We start from the raw sequence: 23340 nt of genomic DNA, 5'->3' as shown, positions 1-23340 counted from the left end.
TTAAATTATTCATAAAGAAGGTATTGTTCTGGCAGCTGTGCTAGCAGTCAGCATGTAATTGTCCACCCTGAGATTCATGCCTACAAAATTCAAAGCCCCCTTTGCTCCCACCTATTTTGGGAGAGCTTAAGGTGCTAATAATCCCCCACTGTAAACTGAGGAATGCAACTGGAGCCCTGAGACTTCCCCTTCAACACACCGACCATGTAACGTGCATGGGGTGAAAAGGGGGAGGCTGTCTGAGCATGACAACAAGTACAGGCATGGGGAAGCACAGCATGTAAAGACAGCCCCATTAGGAGCAGTGTTGTTTTAGGGGTGAAACGTCATGCTTGTGGTAGCCCCAGATGTCCCTATTAACATCTTTGGCTTGCTTGCACCAGCAACAATCTTGCTTTCACTCAGTAGTTTCCATGAAGACCAATACAGATGGAGAAGACCTGTAGCCCATGCTGAGCGCACACACTGACATGCTGTTTGGTAAAAGCCCTTGGCAACGCGGGCATCTGGTGTGTTGGTGGCAGCAAGTGATGTGGAAAAGAGAGGTTTAAGTTGGCCGCTTTCCCCCTAGGAACAAGGCAGAATTTACCAGCTGGTTGAGCACAGACTGGCAGCCTCTCCTGCAAGGGCAACTTTCAACTAGCCCATTAATAGCCACCAGTGCAAAGGACCAACACCGACCGATCCAAACCAGAGCTTCTCAAAGGAGAAAGCTCAGCCTTAACCAGCCCTTGGTACCCTCAGGTCCCAATCATTTACAAACCTAATGCATATTTGCCATTAGTGCTCTTTTAACCCCTTCACTGCCATGGTGTGAGGCAACCACAGCTGGGTTTTCGCCATGATCTGCTTTCCTCCTTAAACTCTCTAAACGCTGCTCATTTCCAAGACATCTCCATGCTTGGTACTTTCATTTCAAGTCAAGGGTTGCGAACTGGGTGGTACCAAAAAATCAGGCAGGTGCTGAACAAGCAGCAAAAGTGCTAACTCCCCCACTTGTTTCCCCCCAGCCTGCCTTGGCACCAGGTTCCCTCTCCAGTCCTTCAGCCCGTGTGTGTGCCTTTGCTGCTGGTGGGGACGCATCTGTGCCGGTGGCTTTTACTTTCGTCCACTAGGGACCACACTGTGATCAGCAACACTGAGCTGACAACATCGTTAACAAGCTTTGATCCTGCTTGACCTGGGCTTGTTATTAACTGACAACCAAGAAGAAAAAGGCTCCAAGATTTCAGCAGAGCACTAATATCTCTGACCCGGGATCTGGAGTTGTGCAGGGTTTTACTGAAAACAGCAGTCGGCAATAGCATCCTCTCACCACCCCTCCTCCCCACATCGCAGGCACTGTGAATGCTGTGCATCACTTGCGTTTCTTTGGCTCATCATTATCCCAGGTGCTGTTAACTTGCAAATTTAGATTGCAAACCCCTGCTATCTGCAAACTGCATTTTGCCTTTTGGGAAGTGTAGCGTACATCTGTGACTCTGTATATACAAACCACTGTACAGTCCATCCATCCCCGTCATTTGCTCTGCACCACATCTGCCTTCTAGAGTTTTATGAACTTTCAGCTTCCAATCGCTACTTCCACTACTCCTGCGACAGCCTCAGCTTGCGGTGGGGGCAGATGCTGTCGCGTTGATCTTGCTGTTTGCATCAGTCGTGAGAGCTACGGCACCTTCCATTCCCATTCCGGGAGTGATTTTCTCCTTAGTTTCAAAACAATGTGTGAAACCCTGCTCTGCAGAAACAGTAGCCTCAGTAAGTTTAAGGGTGACTGAAGCTATTTCCTCTCCCGGGGAGGTTTAAAGGCTGTGGAGGGATGAATGGGGTTAGACCTATCGCTGCATTCCTAGCAGCCATCCTATTACAGCACTGAATAAAAGCAGGAATGGCACGTCTAGCCTAGGTTAATAAACCCTACCGTGTGCATGCTTTAAAAGCACTACGAAACAGCCTTAAGTCAGCTTGAGAGAACTAATTTCAAGCATGGCTGTCTAGTGTGCCTGTCATTCCTATTGTCCTTCTAAACTATTTCAGACATTTTGAGCAGGGAGTACTAAGCTATGAGTTAGCAGGGGTTGTGACATTAATGGTCCAAAAAGGTTTAAGCACCGGGAGGGAACGATGACAGCGCTTAACAACTGGTGGCAGTTTGGAGGATTCTGCTGGATCTCTGTTTATTAATAATTAGGCTTCGCCTCGGAGGAAGATGTGACAACTATCAGAGGTAGGATTTGCATGGGAAACAAAGGGAGCTGTTGCTGTTCGGTGCCCGTTGTTTGTGCTTTGCTCCCCGGCTTTCTGCGCGCAGCCCGGTGCAGTCGGCGAGGCGGCAGTGGGGAGGGGGTGCCAGGACAGGGGGGGAGAGCCAAGGGTGGAAATACTGCCCATAGTCCTGCGTTTTATGGCAGAAATGCCTCGAGGAGAAACTGGCTCAAATCTCACTGCCTGCTGAGTGTGCATTCCACGTTGCTCTTCCCACAGAGTAAAATACATAGAGGTCATGCAGAAAAGACTTTACTCCTTTCCTACTGAGCCAGCTGGGCTGTTGGTGAGATGGGAGAGGGGTAGCTGCCCTAAAATAAAAGGAGAAGAGGAAAGCTATGGAGCCTGTAAGATATGGGAGATACGCTATTAACGTGTAAATGTGTCTGGAGTGCCACCGATGTAATTTGAAAAGGGGAAAAAGGAGCCAGGGAGGGGTGCGGGAGGGATTTTCCAGGTGAGGAACTCCTTAGGTTATAACCTATTGCAAAAAAACAGGCATGATGTGTCCATCCATTTTGCATAATCAAAGCTTCCTCTGCACTGTTGGCATTGTTTTGCTGGATGAGAATTGTAGTATCAGACAGAAATAGGTACGATTTCCCCCTGTGCCACAGCCAACCCCCTCCACCAACCCTCCCTCCCTCCGAGAAACAACATTGTGGGAAAGGATGTAAACGATGTTTAGTTGGATGCTGAAAGGGCTGGGAGCAAGGGCTGAGAGGGAAATGAATGCTTAGTAGTACAACAGGAAAGCTTCCCCTTGAAAAAGCTTTCTTCCCAGCCAGAAGTCCAAGAAGAGATATGCAAAGTTAGAAGCCACATGTACTTTTTTTATGATGTCCCTGTTTAGCATTACTAGACAAGAAAATGTCTGAACATCAAAGAGTTGGGGCTGCATGGCAAAACAGGGCAGCAAGGTCTGCATGGGGTCCTGGTCAGTGCTGGGTTGCCAGTCTGCCTTTCTGTCATTGCATACTACCCTCACCAAGTAGCAGGAACTTAATGAATGAAAATCTTATGTCTGTGTACATGCAGAATCCTTATCATTTGGTGTGTTAGATCCGAGTGTGATGTTCCCTGTGTGGATGAATTGTTTTGACTTGTGCATTAAAGTTTAATTTCCAGACAACAGAGGGACTTCAGGCTAAGTGGTATTTAGTAACAATAAAATGTTCTGCTTGCGGAAATGCTTCTCACAGGAGCTAGTAAAAATGCACTTAAAGAAGCTGAAAGTCATATCTTGCAGTATGAGGTACGGTATCACTTGCTGTTTTAAATTTTAAAATTAAAGTTATGATGCCATTTTAAACCTACGTTAATGTGGGTGTTATTAAGCATACTTTACAATACTGTTGTCAAAAGCTCACAACTTGGAAAATTGTTAGACTGATTGTTTTCATTAAATCTTCATTAGAAAAAGAATCGCTATTGTGCAGGGACTTAGCAAGTAGCTTAAATTTACTCATCCTAACTAATGTTCCCTTTAAGGAGAATTTCAGTGTATTATACTGTGTTGTAAACAGGTCATGATATAATTAATTTAATAACAAAACACCAACGACAATTTAACAACAGAAGTGCTAAATGCATTCGGTCAAAGCAAATACAGGTTGTGCCAGAGAAGCAATATTGGAACAGGAATGGTTACAATTCCTTTTAAGAAACATAAATATCTTATCCAAGCAAGAACTTTTCAGTCAACTGCATTACTTTGCCTTGCAAACTGGGGAAAAAAATAATTTTGACCTGTGGGATACACACTCCTCAGTACATAATGGTAACAGTGCAAACTTTCTTCCAAAGCAAATGTTTCTACTGGCTTGCAGTATGGATCAAAAAAGATACTATGCAGAGATATTAAACCTGTGTCAGAAATGCATGTGGAAATCAAGTACCTGTTTTTTCTTGTTCGTCTCACTTTTGCCCAGAGGCTTGGGCAATTTTACTTTGGTTTATTTCAGTGCCTTTCTGAGGCAAGAGGCTGAAGGTGGGAAGCCCGAGGAGGTGGGAGGCTGTGTTCAACCTGCACCTGCACCCAGGCTGAAGTTCTCCGGGGACTTGGGCAAGTCCCCCAGCCTCTTTGCAGAGGGCAGGGTAATTGCCCTGCCTTGCGAATAAAGGGGAGGATGGTGTACTAATGATGCAATGGAAACACAGATGGTGGTGCTCAGGGAACGAGGCTGAACGTAGAGCTCCAGATAAGACAAAATCTTGCTTTGCGTTTTGCATCAGGAGCACGTTAATAGTTCAGGTATTTTCAACGGTAAAATAAGACATAATGCAAATCCCATGATCCAAAACTAAATCTGCTTTCAAAACTATTCAAGATAAATTTGCCACTTACAAAAACTTCTGCCAGCAGCAAATATCCATTCATCTGAGAGCCTGACAGAAGTGACTCCAAATCTCTCAGCACTCTTTGCTCCATCAATGTACACCAGATAACGAAGCAAACTGCATCAAATTGATTCACTGTGCAGAGAAACAATTCCACTGTTTTCTTCAGACACTCAATGAGTACTTTTTGCCATGAATATCACCTGCCTTTCAGCTTACCAATTGTCTGCGGAACTCATGCAATTTTCTAATTTATTTATTTGGTATTATTTGGAAATATTTTCAGTGAATAACTCTTGGCTTACATATCTTTTCGGAATAGCAAATGTTTGCAAATTCATACTGGGTTGCTTAGTTCAGTCATGTGGTGTTCCTTGATTAGATGATTTGTGTAGCTAACTCACAGAAAGCGAATTGCAAATTTCATAACCAAGTATACTGTTTCATATTGGATTTCCATCACTATCTGAGCAGTCAGGTTTAAAATTCATGTCTTGCAAGTAGTCATACGAGCAACACATAAGCACTGAAGTGCTCCCACCAGACAGATGTGAGAGCCGGGTTAAACAGCTTTCAGTTTCATATGAATATTCATGAAAAGTATTTGAATTCTTACAGCTCTGTTAAAATGAATAGTCAGCATCATCCATCTTGCACTGCATGGGCTGTTATCCCACAGTGCTTTCCATGCTCCCATATTCTCCCTAACTCTCCTGTATAAGTCCACAATCCCTGTGGAAATTGTTTGCGTGGCCAAAATAGAAGGAAAACACACCATCACAGAAATTTCTGAATTTTCCACATTGTAGCCTCTCCTGTTGTGCCTGTCTTGCACATTGCATGACATGAAGACAGCCAACAGGGAGGACAGCAAGAGAGCATCAACTGTGAGGCAGTGAGTGCGGGAGAGGAAACACTGAAGGAAGGGAAAAATGAGAGTGACCGCTGGCAGAGGGGGAGGCCAGCCACACACAGGCTATGTGTGTAGGAGGTGGACGTTGGCACAGCATGAACATATAAATACACCAGTGCAATGTTAACAATAAGTCTAGTGAATCTGGGTCTTTAACCACAAGGTTGATGGTCTCACCAGACCCAGTCCATAGCAAGCCCTGGAGCAGTCGCTCCCCACCCTTCCCCGTGCGGGTGCACACCATGGGTGCAGTCAAGCAAGGGGGTGACATGGTTTTGCTTTGGTCATACAGCGGTCTGATGACATGCCATGGAGATATGGAAGAGTTGTAAAAATAACAGATCACAAGAAAACTAACTAATATCTGGTGCATGGTTTAAAAACAGTGAAAATCAGTTGGGCAAAGAATTTTCTCTCAGAGACAAAAAGAAAATTCAGCTGTCAAAACACCAGGCTCTTTTGACTCAGACACAAATGAGGAGAAAAAGGTTGTAGAACATGAATATATTTGCCTTCAGAATTACTTTTGCACTGTGTTTATGTCATATAGGGGGAAACCTCACGTCTCCTACCAAGTGAGCTGCATTATCCAACTATTTCCTACTTTATGTAGAATAAGTCAGGCGTGCACTGAATCAAGAGGGTTGCTGTAACTACACAGAGCCAACCAGCAGTGTTCTGCCCCCATTAAATGGCCTTTTTTACCTTTCCAATGATTTTAAAGCCCAATGATCCTAGGTATCCTTATTTATTCCAAAAAAAGAGAAGTGCCTAAATTGCACGCAGCAAGTGCTGCGCATGAGTCACACAGCGGGAGTCACTATGGGCAACATACATGCGTTCATATTCTGTCAGGGTACGTGTAATGCCAGATTAATACTGCTTGGGGAGAACAAGAGAACAAAAAGAATTAGAGGAACTAAAATCAAAGCAAATGCAAAGGATCTTTGCTAGGACAAAAATTGACTCAATGTAGTCTGGAATGAAATCCCAACTTAAAACTCCCCCTGGATAACACTAAAACTCCTATTAGGTCTTCAAATACTTTTTCCTTCTTAATATAAAGCCATCTTATTACCATAATTAACCCCCATCTTTGCTTATGCCAAGTAGGATGATTTTGTATGGACCACTTTTAAAGAAATAGTTAAATTTTAAAGGGAAAACACAGAAAAAGTCAATTCCCAGCTCCCTCTTCCCGCACTGCTGATTGCCCCTCTGGTGCATCCTTCGGTGTCTCTGACACCTGGCTGAGAGCAGGGAGATCCCACTGATAAGCCTTGCAGGGACACACAGCAACATCTTCTTCTAAGATCCTTGGAAAGGTCAGGGGTACAAGTCACAAGTCCCACTGTTTATTTATCATCTACTTCTATAAACCCAAGGAAGGAGTGGCCTGGCAGCTCTGAGGTCCTCAGCAGTCTTTCAAAACTGCTCCAAGTAAATGCACAAGCTTTTTAGGTAACCCTCTGCATCACATAACTAGACAAGATGTCATCAAAGCCTGCACCAGCCTGTCTTGACTGCTGAACCTTTGGCACTGATCTGCACCATAAACCTCCATCACAGGGAACTGGTAGATCCAAAAGCAGTGGGGAACACGTCCTTCAGGGGAAAGGAGAAAAGTATCAAAGTAGCTGTAGGTGGTAAGTGTCTCCAAAACACTGAAAGGGGGTTATAGCTAGATTCCCAGACTGCAAGAATGATGGGCATAAGTAGTCAGGACCTGTGCCTCAGCTGTTCCCACGTACCCAGCAATTTTGTCTGAATTCAGTGTTCCTCCTGCTCTGCATGCCACTGCATTGTCCTAAAACAACCACTACCAGAAGGGTTTTGAAGACAAGAGTAGACAAAAGAGTATTTGTCCCACTTCCCCACTTCCCTTTCAGATCAGAGATCTGGATCAGAGAGGGGCTGAAGTTTCTGCTTAAGCCCAAAGTGGTTCATCTGCCCAAGGTCACCATCCCACCAGGACCCTTCTGGACAGCACTGTCCTTGTGCACCTGCTGAGACATGGTACCAAAGAAGAGACAAGATAACATTGCCTGCCTTGAAGAAGCATTGCAAGAAGCGTTCAATGTACTTGGCTGTATTTTACTTGCAGGCAAGCTATTTCCCACCTCAGCAGAGTGGTACTCCTTACTGACAACCATTAGTTATTTGCAAATTTAGATAGGCCTGATAAACGTCAGGCTCCTGAGTGAATAAATAATGTTTCAGAGCAATAACTTGAAATAAGTCAAACTAAGAATGGCGAGAAGATCAGGAGTATGGTCCCTTTGGGACTCCCTACCACTTCTAATTAATATCTAGTACTTAAAGTATCACAGCCCATGGTTAAATCAAAGTCAAAGGAAATAAAGGAATATTAAATCCTTCTGGAGACTGATGTCCCTCTCCATCCACAGGAGCAAGTGTCCTGCTCAGTTTTTAAGCTTGTATGTTGAATTCCAGAGCTGCTATTGTGGTGCTAGGGAAAGAACTGATTCAACTGTGAAGAACAGTCCTTGCAAAGCAGGTATAAGGAGGACTGTTGTGATTTGGCAAAGTTTACTGGTCCGGGAAGTAAGAGTTTTAGAAAGAAAGCCTGAGTAGGAAACACTAATTTAAACAGGACATCATTCAATTCCTTCAACAAAGCATATATACTTCAAGGTACAGGGAGCAATAATCCAAGCAGGGAACAAAGGAAGTTCATTTCTAATGATAGCATTTTATTAACTGGATGATCTGCAAATGAAAAGTCCCCTGACTTTTGAAAGCCCATGTTTATGATGCATCGGGGTACAGCATAAACTTCTGACAAATTCTCCCTCTTCATTTGCTTCCATATAACACTTTGACCTTGCTGCCACTCTCCTTTTTGAAAGCTCTGCTGTTCTCCTAATTATTAATTGCATAAACCGCGTATTCCCCCTTCTTGCAAAAAGAAGAACATACTGTCTGGTTGTGAAATATCCCAAGTAGTCCACAGCAAAATCTTTTTTGGTAGAGTTTAATTAAGATGATCCAGTAATTTGTGTGCAGCTGTGTGGAAGGGTTTTGTCACAGGTAAACAAGCTTTGGAAAAAAAATTACTTTTATCTCCTCTTGCTTTCTGTTTTAGTCGTATTTCAAGTGGATTAGTATAATCTTTCCTCAGCCAAACTCCACGCCAGTCTATTCCATCATTGTTCTAATTTTTCAAAAAGAAAATGACTGAAAGCAATTAATTAAAAATCTCTTCAGAGATGCATGTGTGGATGCATTTATTCACTAAGAGCTCACAAAATAACTCTGCATTTAAAAAAAAAAAATTATCCGGTGCATTAAGCGTGAACAGGATGTCTTTGTTAGGTGCGCCCGCTTTTAGACACTTCCCTGCATGAATATGCTTGTTGTGTAGAGATATCTGCAGTTAGCTCAGCTCAGCCAAAGAGGATCCCCTTTTCAACTAGGTTTGAGTTTCTAGGCAGGTTTCTGGTTTCTTTTTTTCCCCCGTGTGATGAAGTTGTTGATTGATTTCAAGTGAGGAGTCTTCCCCTGCTGGGACGTGGACTGTCAAAAGCTATCACAGAACTTGCAAAGTTCTGTCATAACACTGGAAGCCCTAACTCTGCTCCAGAATCAGCAGAATTCAGGGAAAATTCCCAGCAATTGACAACAGAAGTTTTCTTTGCAAAGATATTCTGCCAGCCTGAGACATTACTTTCTGTACACACAGGCACCCACATGGGGACAGGGCTAACACAAACAGTAAACTATTGACATGAAATTATCAGCAAAAAGAAAACACAAGTGTCTTCACACTAAAACCTTGGATGAGGCTATTCATAAACTCTTAAGGTCAATGAAAAAGCCAAATTCTGGTTTCGGAAAGTTCATCTGCTTTCTTATGAACCAATAAAACCTCTAAAGTTCCTTGAATTCAGGGTGAGGGAGAAGGAAGCCAGGACTCTTGATCTCAAAGCCGTGCCCTTCCTTAATAAAACTCCAGCACATCTGTGCCATGAATGCAAATCAGTGCTGGCATCCAGCACAAGGTGCCAAGGTTCTCCTGGCAGAGCTGGAAGATGTTTCCTCCACAGAAGAAGGGACACCTGCTCTGTGGTGAGTGTTCACTCATCTACAGAGTCAACAAAGCAGCCCTGCTAGTCTGCAAGTACGCTTCCCAGGCAATTTAATTATACCCAGGGAGGTTCCTAGAAGATTTCACATACTGCATCTCTTCTTTGACCAGAAACTCTTGGACAAAGGAATTTCTCTGGCCCTTTTTGTTTCCAAGTCCACTTATACCCTTCTTCAGCCTCCATTAAAACACACGGTTTGTCTAGGCTTTCCACTCCCTATTCTCTGGCCTCTGTTTGAAAAGCCTCACACATCACAGCCTGCTGGTCATGAGCCAGGTATCCAGATGGTACTTATGTACCGCATTGATAGGTGCCTTAGAAATAGGAGGAACATAGGGGAAAAATATCGCTGGAAGACTTCGAATGCTCTTTTTGATAAATGGCACATATAGGTTTAATTAGCCAGTTCCCTCCTTTGAAGAAGCTGGGGAGGCAACAACAGTTGCAGCCCTACAGAGCAGACACGTGAGGACACGTCTCTTGCTGCCAGGCTTTAGCTTTCCACTGAAAACAGTGTCAGGCAGATGGTTCGTCTATCCATCCCTCTTCTTTTAAGGACACCAGGTTTTTGTTTGGGTTTGGAAGTTCCTCTCAGTGCCCGTCACTGTGCTGCCTCAGCGCCACTACACTGCATCAACTACTTCTGCACAGACAACTGGTTTCTGGAATAAGGAAGAAACACTGCCCACCTTAATTGTGTGAGCATCCCTCCAGCAATAATCAAGCTAATTGCCTCAGTAAGGCCAGCAGGATCTGGCAATAAATCAACCACCAAAATGTTGTAAGCGTGAGCTCCTTTACAGCTCCAAGGCCCACTTGTTAAACATTATTTACATCTCAGAAACATTTTTTCTTTTCTCTCTCATATTTGCCAAGGAAAAAGGTAGAAAGGATGAGGTTTCAGGAGCACCCGAGTGAGCAGGGGGCTGAGCCCCCCCGGATGCAATGGCAGGGAATATGGGTCTCCTGGAGAAGCCTGCCTGTGGGAGCTCCAACTGCACCGTGCCTGGGGATCCCGCCAGCCTGCACGTGTCCTCCTGGGGACAGCACAAAACCACAGAGGAATCTGCCAAGGGAACCACTGCCCGAACCATATGCAGCTGTAGCTGCGTGTTTGACTTAGCCCTTAAAGCATGAGTTAACATATCCTTTAAAATATTTAGCTTGCTCAATAGAATTGATACATGCTATCTTTACCTACAGATATTTCTAGACTTTTTTTTTTTAAAATCCTATGAAGCAATTGGCATGTATTGTGTGGCAAATAATTTAGCATGATACAGAAATTCCAGCAGCTTCATTTTAGCTGTTAGCTCTGGAGGGGGCAGGGAGTTTAAACGCTCAGAGCTAGCTAGACACCCCCCAAACCAAGGTACCTGCACAAGGCGCTGATAGGAAAGGCTTGAAACCCCACCATACGCCAAAGGCTGCGTGGCACACAACCAGCTCTCAAGGGCGAGACCTTCAATGGGTATTTCAGGGAACTGCATCTTTTTAAATCACGTTTTTGGCCATTTTGGCTGTTCCTGCAGCCCCAGGCTGTGCTGTGGCTGGCTGTGCCTGCCCCACAAGCAGGGGCGAGCTGTTCCTGCTTGCCACATCCCTTGGAGCAACAGGGTCCGTGACCCACAGCGGGAGCAACAGCTGCCACTCAGATGCACAAGTGTGAGCCACCAGGGCCACAAACTAGAAACCCAGTGTCCTTAAGGAGTTTAGGGACCACGAGGGCTGGGGAGGAGGTAAGGTGGTCAAGGGACCACGTTTTGTGCCTACAACCTGCCTTGGTCCTGTCTCTTCTCAGAGCTAAAGCTTTCTTCTAAGCAGTCCCAGTTCGTTGCCTCCCTTGTACAAAAATCTCTACACGTCTCTAATCATTTTCACTGTCAATCTCTTTACTCTTTTTATACCCATTAAAGGCTTTATGAAATAGGATGACCAGAAATGAAAAAAGATCCTGAGGATAAAGCAGGCAATTGATTTATGTTAATGGCATTGTAATAATATTTTCAGTGTTTGATTTCTTTTTCATTCTGTACACAGCTAAAATACTGATTACTTTCCTATTCCTCTCTCATTTATTGAGCAGCCACTTACATTTGGCTCCACAAATTTCTTCTCAGGTCTGTCTCCAAAGCAGTTAAAACATAATTAATTTAAAATCCACCAGCACACAAGAAGTTGAGGTGATTCTTTCCAATCAATCTTACTAGAATTCATCAATGAATTTCACCAGCTGTCATGCTTCTCATACATTTGTCTTCGCAAAGCTCCTCTGACTTCACTAGCTTTGACACATCTAACAATCGTTAATAGTAAAATAACCCCAGCCCTGTAATTTCTATTGAACCACACCATAAGCCTTAGAAGCCCCCTAGATGTGCACAAATAAATATTATGTGACAGCATCCTTAATGACTTTTGCATTTCTTTACACCGATAACTTCCATCCCTCGTGTGCATGTCAAATATAAAAAAAAAAAAGCTGACTGCGTCAAGATGTGTTAGGAGTTTATAAAGGCAATTAGAGAATAAATGTTATTGTTTAGTTTTGCCTTCATAATATATATTGCCTTGAAAACTACATTAGGTGTCAAATCGCCTTACCCTAAAGGGATTAGAATATGAAAAGTATCCCCAGTGACAGAAAGGGGAAAAGCTCTGACTATTTTTATGACGGAGTTCAATAACCCAACAGAAGGGATTATACAGTGCGGTGCCACGAGAGCCACGAGACTGAGCATAAAGACCTTTTTTTAGTCCTGCTTGTCAACTAAAGATGAACAAACTGTTTTGGACAAAACCCAGCCTGATTCTTGTCTCAAAGTTGATAAAAAATCAAATACAAGTATTTCATGAGAGGTATGACAAAGCCAGTTGCTTTTCTTCTGTTCATTACAAGGTGGCTGTGCACTGCCTTGTTTTGGCTGGTGGAAGACAGAAACACAATACCACAAATCTGGGATCTGCTCAAAGCTGAAAACACCAACAAGAGCAACACTTTATCTTCAAAGAGTTGCCAAAATTAAGGGCTAGATTTTCAAAGCAGCTTGGCATCAAGAGTGCCTTCAGACTTCCCTGGAAAATGGAGAACTGAGAACAGGGGCATTGGTCTTTCATCTTCAGCCTGCCCCTATAAACCAACCATCAGTCCTCCCACCTTTCCTGGAGCTTAGAAAACAGGCGTGATGTGGGCAAGGGATTTTGAGGTTGCACATGGTCACACAAACCTGTTTTGTAACAGTGTCACCTATTATTGAAAGTCCCTATTCTTGTGATGAAACACGTTGTCAGCTGCTTCAAAAGCAGAGGCACAGGAGCGAGTCCCCGACATGAGATCTGAATGCACATCTACGTATTTGGTTTGTGAGACTGCACAGCTAGCGTACAGCAACATTTGTGTACCTTCATTCATGATACATAACACTAAGTAGTCACCGAACTAATAAGCGTAATTTTATCTCATTGGCATATTTATTATTGATGTGTGTGACATGGTAGCCAATTAAAGCCTCAGGCTGTGCCAGGTGGCAGACAAACATGGTCATAAAGACCGATTAAATGCATTTAGACGTTGCACATGAATGCAACACTTGCAAAAAGCACTGGAACTGCCCAAGCTGTAGGAGGAAAGGCAGCACCCTATTTCTACCACCCCTGTGAATGCACTAGTGGGCTTTGGAGAGGTACATTGGAGATGTTCTGAGGAGCATCCCGCATGGAGGGGAACCTCCTAGGAAAATGAGCTTATCACACCCTGTCATGACCCGTGGCCAGTCCCCAGGCTGGATTTTGGTGGGACTGATGTCCTCACTGCAGCCAGAGCCCTCCCACAACCTCACCCAGGCACTTCTTACCCCATTCCTTGCCCTCCTGAGCAGGACTGCAAATCAACTGAAATCTGAAGGTCTGAGTATCTTTCATAGAAGAAGTGAAACCCTAAGCCTATGCAGGTTTGCTGTGTGAGTTTTGCACCTAGAGAACTATTTTTGCAACGTCTCAGAATTTGCTGGCCATTTCTGAGGTACCATTGGCATTATCCTGCTGGCCACTCTGTGCTCCTTAAACACAGAGATACCTACACTGTGCCGAACCAACGATGTGCAGCAAGTGGAACCATGCTGGCTCCAGATGCCATGCTGTATGCTGTTATGAAAGCAGTAGCCCCTGGCCACCTTTGCTCCTGCAGGCTGTTGGCCATCCTGCAGAGTCAAGCGTGTTGACCCAGCGCCAGGTGCAGCCCAAGAGCGTTCTGAGCCACCAGCCGGTGCTGCGCCGTGCACAGGGCAAGTTGCACAGACCCCAGCAACAGCTCACACGCACGTTCTCTCTCGCTGCTTCACTTCCCTGGAGGGTCCTATTCCTATTTCTTGTTTGGTGTGAGCAGCAGAGAGGGATGAAAGATTGGGACAGTGGAAGCTGCAAACAAATCGCCGTGTTGCAGGTACTGAATGATTATTTTGCAGCTATTTGAGGCTGGTTGGATGATAACTAATATCCTGGGGCGGAGAGAAGCAGAGATAGAGTGGGCTGGCCAGGGAAGCAAAAAGTGGAGGGGTAATCAGAGACCATACTGTTTTCTAGCTCTTTCTCTCTGGCTATGTTTTTTCCTGGGTGGAGGGGTGTATTTACAGCATCGCAGCAACCAGACCATCAGCTCTTCTTTCAAAGAGCTCGTTACCTGCCATTAAATTGCACTGAATAATATAAATCCAGAAGAATGACATTTTCATTCATGAGGCTCCATAGTAACTACAGAAGCAAATCTTCCCTTTCTAAAGCAGTATCTGCCTTTCAGATTCTCAGGCACTCATTTCCCAGGATAGGTTGTTGGGGTTTTTTCCATTCCTTCTTATGTGTTATATTTCTGGCTTCCACGTGCACATGTCTGGGAAACATTGCTTATCCAAACGGAGTTCCTTTTCCTCTCTAATTCATCTTTTTCATCTATAACTTATTTTATTTCCAGACGTGAAAAAACAGTTAGAAATTATATCTGACAGCATCTCCCCAGCTCCTGAGATTTCAGATGTATCTTGCTCTGTGGTATCTTTTTTTGCTAAATCTGTGTGAACAGGACAGAACATGTGTTGCAAAATAAGTGTTTCATCATAAATTAACTCTGATTTCTTCATTCAGATTCTAGTGATATTGTCAGATTGCTTCACCTTCTGCTGTCTCCTGATTGTCTTTACTATCCATCCTCACAACTGAAAATTCAAACAAACAGGCTATTATGTGTGAACAGTGGTTTTTAACACAAGAATATGAAACATAAAAACAAATGCTGAAACCAATAAACTTCAGAAAATGCAGAGCTACAGCTATCATCCTTATCGTGAAGAGCGTCAACAGCACCACAGCTAAAAATGAAAATCCTCACATTCAGTCAATGTTCCATGATTGTACAGTGCCAGGTACTTACTATAGCAGCCCATAGCAAGAACCGATCGCTACTCAGTAAAGGGTTAGTGGTTTAACTGAAAAGATGTAGGAGGAGGGGTGGTGGTATTTGAAAGCAGATGAGCAAAGGCACAGAAAAATTACCCATGTTATCCAAAAAAACATAAAGCCTAAACCAAAGTTAGCAGTCAGTCTCCCAAATCCCAACACAATGACTAAACCTCAATTCACATCTCCTACGCCTACATTCATGGCATCACACCCATTTTTGCCTTATCCCCCTGGGTCGGTGCACCTGGTATGAGAGCTGCCATCTCAGTAAGACAAATTCTCTGCCTAGGCACAATTCTGTCTTCAAAGCCAGACAGCAACGGTCTTCCAAGGAAGATACAAGGAATTCCTTAACTGGTAAATGCAGGATAATCTATGCCAATGAAGGTCTTATCCTGACAGAGATTAACTTTAAGCCTTGAAGCATGAATTTTTATAGCAGTTCCAAAATCTGATTTATTAGTGCTAGATATTATTACTCAAAGCATTCACGTTACCCACAGCCATGTCCACTCCACCCCAGGAACTGCACTCCCAAACCATACCATTTGGTAACCTATTTAATTAACACAGTTTTTTGCAGTGAATGTTAGAGGGTGATATGAGTTGGCTCGTCAGTTAACGAGTACTACCAGGTTAACGGAGGAGGAGAACAGAGAGGAGCACAGCATATTTTTGACTAGTCCCAGCAGTCACAGGTGAGATTTTAGATCAAGGTAAATAACACTGAACGGCTGCCAGCCTTTTTTCTCTGCATTTCTGAATGGTTTCCCCTTCACTGTTGCCATGCCAAGTTTTGAATTTGCTTTGTGCCGAACTTCATACAAACAAATTTGCAGAAAATTGATTTTAAAGTCTGACTTACGCTAATACAAGCAAAAACCAAACGTGAAAGGAGCACATCTGAGCATTTAGGGCTATGGCTGCTCTTTCTGTGATCACTTAAATGAGGAAGAGAAACAATAAAGCCAGATTTACTTTTATCTCATCACAGCTAAGCCCTAGATTTTGCATAAACAGATACCAAATGCACCTAAAACTTTAACCAGCTTTTTATTCAAGCACACAAAACAAAGTCTAGCTTTGGGGTAGGAGAGAAGGAAAACTTCATTGTGTCTTTATAGGAACACTTTAAACTCCCTTTTCAAGGTTCATTATCCCATTACAGCTCCTAGAAACTCATATAATGCTCAAATTGAGATCAGCAGAATCAGGCAGCTGAAGGAAATCTGTGTGACAAGAAACCCACATGGAAAGCCCATCATTTTTATCTACATATTACTAGTTATTGTCAAACTAGTGGGAGTTAAAACATTTATTTTTCCCTTGAGTACCCAAAGATATTAAGATGCCCAAAGTGTTTCAGCGCTGAGCGCAGGGGGAAAACATGTGCAGGGGGTCTCTGGCCACAAGCAGCAGGAGCAGCTTCTCAGCCTTGGATCAGGTCACCCCTGTTCCCACCCTGGCCATCACCTCCTAGTGGGGAGGTGAGGCTGGCCAGAAAGCTGCAGCCAATTAGACATAATTATCACAGCTGGAAATCCATCCTAAGCAGCTATTAGTGAGACACACAGGGGAGGGGAAGAAGAGATGAGTCCAGACCGTCTGTTTTTCACTTTCTTGAGCTGCTACTCAACAAAGAAATGTCAGTGGGAGACTCACCACGCCTTCCCCTCATATGTCAAGGAAAAATACCCCAGGGTGCAAGTCATCCATCCCATTTGGACTCATGCCTTATCTGTGTCTAGCACTCCCTCTCCAGCTACCTCCAAATACCCTGGAGCAGTCCCCTCTGCTGCTTCCCACGGCCTCGCTGGGAGAAAGCTTCCTCCACCCTAAGCCCAGGCTTCCTCCCAAGAAAGGAGGAAGGAGGTACCTGCTCCAGGAGAACCTGCTTTAGCAGGGGTTGGACTAGACAATCTCCCGAGGTCCCTTCCAACCCTCACCATTCTGTGATTTGGTGAGAAGGCTACAGCCAGGATGATGAACATGCTTTCTCTTTAGTACCTCATTAAAGACATACCTTGAAGGGACCAGATGTAAATTAAAAGTGGCCTTTCACCCTCTCTGCTTCTGATGAAAGGGGTTGTAAGGCAAGGACCAAGGCAGGACCATGGTGTTTTCGGGGCCACCCTGCCCAAGGGAAGGCAAGCAATGCTCCCAGTGAGATCGCACAGACCCCAGAGTGTGGCGCTTACCAAACCTCCTCTTGTCTGCTTCCCAGCAAGAAGCAAAATGTGTATCATACACCCAAAAGGCAGCTGCAGCCCGTTTGGAAGCAGCCCAGTTTTTCAGATTTGCACTTGCATTTGCAGACATTTAGCCCTTTTATAAACAGGTAACATCAAGCCTGGGTCAGCTGGGGATAAACCAAGACCTGCTGCTTTTCCTGCAGCAAAGCTTCCGTTGCAATGGACTCGTGCATGGCCTGAAAGCAGCCTGGGCAGAGGGGCTCCAAAAGCAACGACTCAATTATCACTGCCCTACAAGATACACAGAACTCAAAAAAGTTGGGTTTTTTTGTTTGAAAGAACAAAGGTGGTGCAATCCCCTTCCTTGTATGCAGCAACCTGACCCTCCTCCTTCAGCCCCTGCTATACAGTCCTTTAAAAACAACAAACCATCCAAGCCAGTCCCCAGAAATGCCCCAGAGGCAGCCTTTTCCAGATGCTTCTTCACTATTGGGCACCCGGGGCAGGATAATCCCGCTGCCAGCTAGCTGAATTTTCACCTGCCACAGAGCCAGTGCTCACAGCACTGTGGCTGGCCCCTTTGTGATCAAGCCCAGGTGGGGAGTAATCAGTACATTGTGCTAACTGCTTCTGCAATAGCCAGCTATGTGATTTTGCCATAGTAATTGCTCTGCAGTCCAGTAGATAACAACTTTTGGATAACGCAAGCCATACACCTACTGCCAGGCACTCACTGGCCATCCCTCTGAGCCAGCCAGCCCATTCTTCTGCCAGCTCCTGCTTGGCCCCGTTCAGCTGTAGTTCACCCTCGCATGCACTTCTCTGCACTGTCCTGTCATGCAGGGACACGGGTAAAGAACAGATCACTCCAGTAAAATTATCCTTTTTCCCTCTGATCCCACTTGCCCTCACTACATCCTTCCCCTAACCACAGTGAGAAGAAGCTGATCTTTTGCAGCATATGCCATGCAAAGGTGGGTAGATGTATATAGTGCCACTCAAGATAAGTTAAGGCTTTTCATCTTTCAGAACAATTTCCCTCGACAGCTGTTACCTATCAGAGTTTGCTCCAGCTAAGACCCTCTGGTATCTAAGTGTCTAAAAAGTACAGAGCACTTAAAACGTGTTCTTCTGCTCTCGTTAATTCTCTCTAGACATCAGCAGCAAGTCCCCCAAACCTACGCTCCAGACTGCTTTCCTCCAAAGTTGCAGAGAAGGTGTAAAATGGCCAAGCACAAGCAGCCCACCAAGGAAGCACGCCTAAGGCATGGGAATCTCCTAGGCAGTGCTCAGCACCACGCCGGCTGCACGCTGATGCAAGCAACGGGTCTGGGCAGTTAAATCTTTCCCCCCTTCCTTGGGCAGGCCACCTTCCATGCCCAGGCAGCACCAGGAGGCTGAGCAGCTAGCAGCACAAAGCGCGTCCCTAGTGCTGAGGCTGTCCACAAAAGAATAATTGCAAATACAGAATAGTCAGAAAATGGAGAGGTGACAGCATGAAAATGCCAGTTCAGAATTCCATGGGGAAAAAAAAAAAAAAAAAAAAAAAAAGAGTGTAAATCACTCATTTTTAAAGACATGACTAGTCTCACTAGGAAGTACATTTAAAGTAAAAAATATCTGGACTAGGACAGAGAAAGGTGAGTTAATCCTTTTACTAGGAGCATGTAGCTATTCCCCAGAATGTATTTTCTCTAGTTCCGTGCGAGTCTTTGTATCATGGGGGGGTGTGTGTCTTCATTTTCAACACAATTAAAAATTATTGAATTTTCATTTTCACAGTTGCTTTGATCTCATCTTGCTGGGGGGAAATGCAGTTGCCCCACTTCTCCACAGCATTAATTTTTCCATTGGCTTTACAGAAGCTATCAATTTACTGGCTGGCTTTTGTCATGATTTTAAAACATCATCTCAGTAACGTTGTTATCTCCCAGCTATATTTCACAGATATTGTGAAATCGGTTTATACTGATATCTTACTTAGCATCTGGTTGACAGGACAATTGCAGGGAAATGTTGCCAGAGATATAAGGTCATTATATGATAAATAATGAGTTCTAAAGAAAACAACCTGTTAAGCTTCAGAAGGGATCATAGCAGCGTTCCTATGCACAAAATAGCCACTTGCCATAGAAAGGCTGAGGTGGAAAGTGCCCCTTAATGCATGAAATAAATCCTAGAGAGTGGCTGAACAGCAGCTTAATTCTGAGCTGGATTTTTTCATAGCTTCTTGAATTCTTCTTGAATTATCTAATTTGCCAGAAGTGAGTGACTGCTGCTGGGAGTGTACGATAGCTAATAATGCATCCCCAAGTCATTAAGGTTTATCATGTAAATCTCTATTTGAGTGTTTTTAAAATGCATATTACTTTCTTGATAAACTATGATGGCTCCTTAGGAGCCGTTAATACGAATTACAGTACATACCATACGTAGTAGAAAACCTTATGAAAAGTACTTATTCCACATGCAAGGTAATCAGCTTCTAAACTATATTAAATACTACAGCTGTAGTGTTTTCCCTCTAGTCACAGGGATCAGATTGCTTTTAGAAAAATATTTTTTCCTAGATTTCACTTCCCTAGATAAAAGCCCAGTTTTGAGCTGTACAACCAGAAGGTGAGAAGTTGGAGGCTGACAAATTGCAGGGAGGGGAGGACAAGTTCCTTTAATTTGTGCCAGTTGAAAATCCCCAGATACATTATGGAAATTATTTATGAAAAGTAAAAAATGTGTTGCTTTTGATCAGAAACTTCCTATGTACATGTGGAGCAGAGTTTCTTGCTGATTATTCTTACCTCCAGGTCCTTACATTTGGTGCCTTTTTTCAACATACTGCAGCTACCTTTGCTCAGCAAGGCAAGCTCACTGGGGCAAATTTATTTTCTATAGGCACAGTCAGCTTAGATGTTTATTTACCATGCCATAGCGCTACTGCAAACATAATCACCGCCTGGAAAACCTTACCCTGGTGCATATTAAACAAATAAGATGAGAGAAAAAAAATTTGCATTGACTTCATCTAGAGTCAGGTCAAATCACAGCACCTCACTGTGGCTCCCTCTGAGGTCCTTCAAGGCACAAAGAGGTCTTTAGCCAGGTGCACTCTGCAAGGCAAAAAGCAGGGGAACTGGAAATGCAAAGGTTGCTGGAGGAATGCTGCAAACATTAGCTCAGCTGTAATTACAGACTGTTTGTCTAAAGGAGATCTTTGGCTTGAAATAATGGCTGAGAAAAATCTGAGTAAAAGCCTCAGGTTCTGCCCCACGCTGCATGAAGCGACCTTGCAATCACTGCACACGTGATCTTCACAGATCACTTATCACAGGTCAAGGGATGCCTATTACAACAAATAGAAAGACTGAACAAAAACTGCCTTCATACAGGGAAGAGACCTGCAGATGGGTCCTGTTTTGCTTTTCTAATGGCAGGATCCCCAAACCTCTCCATGCAGTGTCCTTTTATCTCCATTCCCACACTCCAGTGCTCCCATGTCAAGCAAAGAAGGCAAGCAACCATCCTGGCTGGAGATGGGGCAATGCCACTTCCCACACCTTCTCAAGTGCTTGCAGAATATGCCTGGGATCAAAGCAGCCATGAGCAGTAGACAGGAGGTGAACCTGGAGAGCAGCTGTATGCACCGAGAGAGCAGGAAAGCTGTAAGCTGCTGCAGCACTCATCGATCCTGCGTGGTCAGCTAAATTAACTTAACAGGGTCTATAAAACCAGGGAGAAAATTCTTTCTCTCCAGGAAATGCTTCTTTCTGATCATTGGTTACAGTTTTTGCTAGCTTTTGTAGTGTCACAACTTCGTACCAATTATGTGTTTGAAGACGACCTGCTGGCAAAAAGCTGCTAGCTTTCCATACCGTATTTTTGCTCACTAGAAGATCGCAACAGGCAGCAACGCACTGTGGCAAAGAGGGTTTGTTTATGTGTTAAACCTGCAGGTATCCAGCTACAAAGTTCTTTATTCATCAGTGATATATCTTTCTGACGTTGTATATATACATGTCTATATCTTCTTGACAGACAAAGACAGGTAGGATTTGGAAAGAAATGCTGTTTTTCAAAACAACCTCAAGGAAATTCCCTGCATCAGACAGTTTCCAGGATTTGAATTTTTGAGCCCCATCTCCATCATTACCACATTCTTCCTGAAAGCTTGTGGTTTCAGACTTTGGCAAGACCTGTTGAAAGCAACATAATTGAGACTTGTTAAAGCCTTTTTCAATAGCTCCTTTGTCTCGCATGATGAAATCTCTGAAGGGTTGCTTTCCTTCCCTGTGGGTCTTCCCTCTGTGATTGTTTTTCCTGTAATGAACCTACTTGCTTTAAGTGCAGATTTTTACTTTTTCACACCCTTTGCATGGAAGAAGCTTGGTTTTACTATGGTAACCATGCGTCAAAGGTAAGATCCTTCGAGACTCCTGGTTCTCTCTCTCTCCTTTGTGCTAAGATTGAAATATGTGGCAGCAAGGCTTGTAAAATCCAGTTTCTACAGATGTCAGTCTGAACTGTTTCTTTATTTATGAAAAGCATCGGACAGTGTAGGCAGATGCAGTGTCAGATTAGCTCTGCTTGTCTCGCAGGTGCGGGGTAGATGCTTTGGATGTGCTCCAGGCACCCAGGCATCAAACAGAATGGCTGTCAGAATAATGTTGCACTTTTATTATATGAAAAGCAGTGTGAAGCACTAGGTTCCTCATTGCTTCTTGCACGCTGAGGAGCAGCACTATGAAACATTATAGTACAATTGGGAGGTATAGAGAAGGTGATAATTTGTATGATAATGTCCAGTAATAATGTATGGTGTATTCATTCCCATAAATGCCAAGACACTCTCAGAGTTTATCACTTTCTGCACAATTTTAGTCTCTACACAATTACACACTAAGGCCTTCAGCTGCCAGGGCATGTTGACTTTTTTGTTGTTGTTAAACTGAGCGAGCATTTGAGCTCTATTCCATTAACCCAGGCCTAGGAGGTGGTTTTGGCATAGGATGCTCCTGTTGCTGCCACATCCAATGCCTCCAGTCACTGGCTACGTGCCTGGCTTTGATGCGGAGTGGACAGCAGGGCTGTGCGAGACCGACAGTTGCAGGCAAACAGATCGGGGCACTATAAAATCAACACCCAAGTGTCAGGGAGAGCATGAAATCTAAAAATACTCGCTGTGTGCCCACAGGCCAAATTTGGAACTTCCATAGGACAGGTTTTTCTGTCGTTCCTCACCCCAGCTCCAGCCCATCTCCTCCCAGCAGCACTCAGCCACTGCCCCGACAACGCTAGGGTGGTCACTGGTACCCCCTCCTCATGGTCCTCCCAAGTGGAGGCGGCAGCCAAGCAGCACAGCTCCACAGCTGTTCCCAAGTGTACAAGCAAGAGTGCTGATAATCCCATTCCCAGCACTTTCCCACCTTGTTTTCTAGACCCCTCCAGGTAGATCAGCAAGGGACCGAAAACACTGAAGTCCTGCTTTCACACAGCTCCAAGAGAGTAGGAACACTGGGAGTACTGGAGAGCAATAGAGGGAGAAGTACCTGCAAAACATCTAAGGCACTAACCATTTAATACACGCAATTCTGCTAGAGAGATTCACAGCCACGTGTAATGGGCTGTGCTGCCCCAAAACATTTTAAGTGTTTACAAAGTGGATTTCATAACTCTGGATGGGCAGAGACAGGTACATCCCAGCTGTATCACACTGTGGCTGTGCTCAACCACAACAGAGAGCGAAGTGTACAAATTGAAACTGCAAATCTGCGTAGATAACAGGCAGGGCAACATGTAGGGAAACAATTTGTTTGATTTCTCTGCAGCACTGCCATGCTTTTATTTAAAATTTGAGAGGTGGGGTTAAATTTACAAGCAGCAAGGACATAGGAAAAGTTAATAACAGCCGTGGGCTCCATCTATAGGGATTGATCCTGCCAGTGATTGAGCTGTCTTCCATCAAACAGCTGACAGCAACGCTGGGTGATCAATTCACCCTTCCAGCACCAGGATCTTTTACCCAGGCTTCCTCTCTTCCCACTTCAGGGCTGTAGAAAATCTGTCCATATCACTA

General features: G+C 44.2%; 1 protein-coding gene across 3 annotated transcripts in view; it reads left to right on the top strand.

Moving 5' to 3' along the window:
- KCNMB2 (potassium calcium-activated channel subfamily M regulatory beta subunit 2) overlaps positions 1 to 23340 on the top strand; it is a 152579-nt gene that overhangs the window by 47112 nt on the left and 82127 nt on the right. Inside the window, exon 1 of one of the 3 annotated variants that reach the window (XM_005232930.4) lies at positions 1718 to 2227. The exons of the other annotated variants lie outside the window; for them this stretch is intronic. The gene's annotated coding sequence lies outside the window, so the exon portion shown is untranslated. Of the gene's footprint in view, positions 1 to 1717; positions 2228 to 23340 lie in introns of those variants that run through there. 3 annotated transcript variants of the gene reach the window in all.

This window comes from Falco peregrinus, chromosome 12 (genome assembly GCF_023634155.1).
Source record: "Falco peregrinus isolate bFalPer1 chromosome 12, bFalPer1.pri, whole genome shotgun sequence".
Taxonomy (NCBI): domain Eukaryota; kingdom Metazoa; phylum Chordata; class Aves; order Falconiformes; family Falconidae; genus Falco; species Falco peregrinus.
The sequence above is the reverse complement of the archived record's forward strand: the minus strand, read 5'-3'. Positions and strand labels throughout refer to the sequence as shown.